Here is a 6000-nt window from a genome sequence, read left to right on the forward strand (position 1 = left end):
TCATTTTGAAAGCCTAAACGTCCGAATTGGTCTTAAAACCTGAGACCTCACGATGTGAGTCTTGTTTACTAGGTCGATTACACTAAGAAAACACTACTCTTTTGTCTGTTTCTGTGATCCCAACATTCTGAAAATTGTAGCCCAGTTTGCCCTGCATCATTCTCCCCGGGTTTGACACAATTCGTCCTCGAATTCAACGTATTCTTAGGTGGTGCGAGTGAAGAATGACAATCTTGATGAAATAAAAAATACTCAATTCAACCTCGAATAAATAAGACACGTCAACGAAAATTATATCACCTCCATCGGATTGATTGATCAGTGGAGAAAGAGATATCTTCGTGTCTTCCTCATATTTGTCAAAGATCAGCCCTTCGAAGATCGGATCATCAAATATTGGCTCGTTGATGTTATATTTGTGGAAGATTGATTCATCGTTGAATTCCTCATCATGGAATTCCTCGTCATATATTGGATCACCCAATGGCTAAAAAAAATGTTCTTCATATTCACTATCGTCATTGAACACGTATGACATAGGGTAGTCTTCAACGAATCCGGTACAAAGTTGCATGATTCACGATCGTTTTCTGCTCTGATACCAACTGATGCAGGGGGATGTGGTGGAAAGGATAAATAATCACGACCTTTGATTCGCACAAGAATACCGGTCAATGATTCTTCCAAAACCTGTTGATTCGTTAGACTACGAATACCAGATAAAGGGCATCTCAATTTCGTTGATTCACAAAGAATACCAAAAGAAGGGTTTTTTTTAGAGAACTCTCTTTTTTTCATTAAACAAAATCTATCTATTATAAAATAGGTGCTCAAGATTTATAGATGCATCAAGAGACTTTTCATAATCCAAAACTGAATATTAATACATCAAATTAAATCTACTTAACACAATAATAAAAGCTATAATTAAATAAATCGAGAAGAACACAAAACGTCATTTTGAAAGCCTAAACGTCCGAATTGGTCTTAAAACCTGAGACCTCACGATGTGAGTCTTGTTTACTAGGTCGATTACACTAAGAAAACACTACTCTTTTGTCTGTTTCTGTGATCCCAACATTCTGAAAATTGTAGCCCAGTTTGCCCTGCATCATTCTCCCCGGGTTTGACACAATTCGTCCTCGAATTCAACGTATTCTTAGGTGGTGCGAGTGAAGAATGACAATCTTGATGAAATAAAAAATACTCAATTCAACCTCGAATAAATAAGACACGTCAACGAAAATTATATCACCTCCATCGGATTGATTGATCAGTGGAGAAAGAGATATCTTCGTGTCTTCCTCATATTTGTCAAAGATCAGCCCTTCGAAGATCGGATCATCAAATATTGGCTCGTTGATGTCATATTTGTGGAAGATTGATTCATCGTTGAATTCCTCATCATGGAATTCCTCGTCATATATTGGATCACCCAATGGCTAAAAAAAATGTTCTTCATATTCACTATCGTCATTGAACACGTATGACATAGGGTAGTCTTCAACGAATCCGGTACAAAGTTGCATGATTCACGATCGTTTTCGGCTCTGATACCAACTGATGCAGGGGGATGTGGTGGAAAGGATAAATAATCACGACCTTTGATTCGCACAAGAATACCGGTCAATGATTCTTCCAAAACCTGTTGATTCGTTAGACTACGAATACCAGATAAAGGGCATCTCAATTTCGTTGATTCACAAAGAATACCAAAAGAAGGGTTTTTTTTAGAGAACTCTCTTTTTTTCATTAAACAAAATCTATCTATTATAAAATAGGTGCTCAAGATTTATAGATGCATCAAGAGACTTTTCATAATCCAAAACTGAATATTAATACATCAAATTAAATCTACTTAACACAATAATAAAAGCTATAATTAAATAAATCGAGAAGAACACAAAACGTCATTTTGAAAGCCTAAACGTCCGAATTGGTCTTAAAACCTGAGACCTCACTATGTGAGTCTTGTTTACTAGGTCGATTACACTAAGAAAACACTACTCTTTTGTCTGTTTCTGTGATCCCAACATTCTGAAAATTGTAGCCCAGTTTGCCCTGCATCATTCTCCCCGGGTTTGACACAATTCGTCCTCGAATTCAACGTATTCTTAGGTGGTGCGAGTGAAGAATGACAATCTTGATGAAATAAAAAATACTCAATTCAACCTCGAATAAATAAGACACGTCAACGAAAATTATATCACCTCCATCGGATTGATTGATCAGTGGAGAAAGAGATATCTTCGTGTCTTCCTCATATTTGTCAAAGATCAGCCCTTCGAAGATCGGATCATCAAATATTAGCTCGTTGATGTTATATTTGTGGAAGATTGATTCATCGTTGAATTCCTCATCATGGAATTCCTCGTCATATATTGGATCACCCAATGGCTAAAAAAAATATTCTTCATATTCACTATCGTCATTGAACACGTATGACATAGGGTAGTCTTCAACGAATCCGGTACAAAGTTGCATGATTCACGATCGTTTTCGGCTCTGATACCAACTGATGCAGGGGGATGTGGTGGAAAGGATAAATAATCACGACCTTTGATTCGCACAAGAATACCGGTCAATGATTCTTCCAAAACCTGTTGATTCGTTAGACTACGAATACCAGATTAAGGGCATCTCAATTTCGTTGATTCACAAAGAATACCAAAAGAAGGGTTTTTTTTAGAGAACTCTCTTTATTTCATTAAACAAAATCTATCTATTATAAAATAGGTGCTCAAGATTTATAGATGCATCAGGAGACTTTTCATAATCCAAAACTGAATATTAATACATCAAATTAAATCTACTTAACACAATAATAAAAGCTATAATTAAATAAATCGAGAAGAACACAAAACGTCATTTTGAAAGCCTAAACGTCCGAATTGGTCTTAAAACCTGAGACCTCACTATGTGAGTCTTGTTTACTAGGTCGATTACACTAAGAAAACACTACTCTTTTGTCTGTTTCTGTGATCCCAACATTCTGAAAATTGTAGCCCAGTTTGCCCTGCATCATTCTCCCCGGGTTTGACACAATTCGTCCTCGAATTCAACGTATTCTTAGGTGATGCGAGTGAAGAATGACAATCTTGATGAAATAAAAAATACTCAATTCAACCTCGAATAAATAAGACACGTCAACGAAAATTATATCACCTCCATCGGATTGATTGATCAGTGGAGAAAGAGATATCTTCGTGTCTTCCTCATATTTGTCAAAGATCAGCCCTTCGAAGATCGGATCATCAAATATTGGCTCGTTGATGTTATATTTGTGGAAGATTGATTCATCGTTGAATTCCTCATCATGGAATTCCTCGTCATATATTGGATCACCCAATGGCTAAAAAAAATATTCTTCATATTCACTATCGTCATTGAACACGTATGACATAGGGTAGTCTTCAACGAATCCGGTACAAAGTTGCATGATTCACGATCGTTTTCGGCTCTGATACCAACTGATGCAGGGGGATGTGGTGGAAAGGATAAATAATCACGACCTTTGATTCGCACAAGAATACCGGTCAATGATTCTTCCAAAACCTGTTGATTCGTTAGACTACGAATACCAGATTAAGGGCATCTCAATTTCGTTGATTCACAAAGAATACCAAAAGAAGGGTTTTTTTTAGAGAACTCTCTTTATTTCATTAAACAAAATCTATCTATTATAAAATAGGTGCTCAAGATTTATAGATGCATCAGGAGACTTTTCATAATCCAAAACTGAATATTAATACATCAAATTAAATCTACTTAACACAATAATAAAAGCTATAATTAAATAAATCGAGAAGAACACAAAACGTCATTTTGAAAGCCTAAACGTCCGAATTGGTCTTAAAACCTGAGACCTCACTATGTGAGTCTTGTTTACTAGGTCGATTACACTAAGAAAACACTACTCTTTTGTCTGTTTCTGTGATCCCAACATTCTGAAAATTGTAGCCCAGTTTGCCCTGCATCATTCTCCCCGGGTTTGACACAATTCGTCCTCGAATTCAACGTATTCTTAGGTGATGCGAGTGAAGAATGACAATCTTGATGAAATAAAAAATACTCAATTCAACCTCGAATAAATAAGACACGTCAACGAAAATTATATCACCTCCATCGGATTGATTGATCAGTGGAGAAAGAGATATCTTCGTGTCTTCCTCATATTTGTCAAAGATCAGCCCTTCGAAGATCGGATCATCAAATATTGGCTCGTTGATGTTATATTTGTGGAAGATTGATTCATCGTTGAATTCCTCATCATGGAATTCCTCGTCATATATTGGATCACCCAATGGCTAAAAAAAATATTCTTCATATTCACTATCGTCATTGAACACGTATGACATAGGGTAGTCTTCAACGAATCCGGTACAAAGTTGCATGATTCACGATCGTTTTCGGCTCTGATACCAACTGATGCAGGGGGATGTGGTGGAAAGGATAAATAATCACGACCTTTGATTCGCACAAGAATACCGGTCAATGATTCTTCCAAAACCTGTTGATTCGTTAGACTACGAATACCAGATTAAGGGCATCTCAATTTCGTTGATTCACAAAGAATACCAAAAGAAGGGTTTTTTTTAGAGAACTCTCTTTATTTCATTAAACAAAATCTATCTATTATAAAATAGGTGCTCAAGATTTATAGATGCATCAGGAGACTTTTCATAATCCAAAACTCAATATTAATACATCAAATTAAATCTACTTAACACAATAATAAAAGCTATAATTAAATAAATCGAGAAGAACACAAAACGTCATTTTGAAAGCCTAAACGTCCGAATTGGTCTTGAAACCTGAGACCTCACTATGTGAGTCTTGTTTACTAGGTCAATTCCTACTCTTTTGTCCGTTTCTGTGATCCCAACATTCTTGAAACTGTAGCCCAGTTTGCCCTGCATCACAATTGATGTTGGAATATTAAAGAAGATTTGGATAATAAAGCGTATTTATTATTGTAGAAATAAAGAGGAAAAAGGTCGGAAATGAGAGAAAGTGTTCTGAGACTTTGAATGTTATTTCTTATTATTTGATATGAACTTGTATCACATATTTATACATATGGTGGATACATTAGTATAGACTAGATACATGATAGTGTAATAAATACGTGTAATAATTATGTCTAGAAAATAGAGAATAATAAATATTACACAGAGAACAACACATAGAAAATATGATGACAAATAAATGCAACACTTTTCCCATGTGATATGGGTTCCAAGACGTGAGGGTTCCCGAGACACGCTTGTCGGGAGGAAAGGCGAAGTGACGAGGTAAAGCTTAGCTTAGGCAAAGTGGTGAGGTGAAGCTTAGGCAAGGTGATGAAGTGACAAGGGAGGGCGAACTGCGGAGCTAGATTTCAACACTCCCCCTCAAGCTTGACTGTATATGTTGAGGATGTCAAGCTTGCTAGATAGCTCGGAGAATGTCGCTCGAGGAAGTACTTTGGTGAGAATGTCGGCGAGCTGATGACCTGACGGAATGTATTCCATGTCGATAATTTTTGCTTCAATCTTTTCACTGCTGAAGTATCGATCGATCTCGATATGTTTCGTTCTGTCATGGTGGACTGGATTTTTAGCTATGCTGAGAGCGGCTTGATTATCACAAAAATCTTTATTGGACCTTCGATGATGATCTTGAGGTCCTCGAGAACTCTCTTCAGCCAAATGCCTTCACATACGCCGCTTGCTAAAGACCTGAGTTCGGCTTCAGCACTGCTTCTTGAGACAACAGAATGTTTCTTGCTTCACCATGTGACAAGATTTCCCCAGACATATGTGCACATGCCTCATGTTGATCGTCTGTCTGGAACATATCCGGTCCAGTCCGCATCTGTGAACACTTCGACACCACAACTTCGTCTTTTCTTGAAGGAGAGACCAGTCCCTGGGGCAGTTTTGAGATATTGGAGAACCCTCATAACTGCGTCCATGTGAGTTTTCGAAGGATTACTCATGAATCGACTTACCATACTTA

The sequence above is a fragment of the Urtica dioica genome, chromosome 7 (genome assembly GCF_054948205.1).
Source record: "Urtica dioica subsp. dioica isolate 48M chromosome 7, U.dioica_male_clone48M_v1_H2, whole genome shotgun sequence".
NCBI classification, from domain to species: domain Eukaryota; kingdom Viridiplantae; phylum Streptophyta; class Magnoliopsida; order Rosales; family Urticaceae; genus Urtica; species Urtica dioica.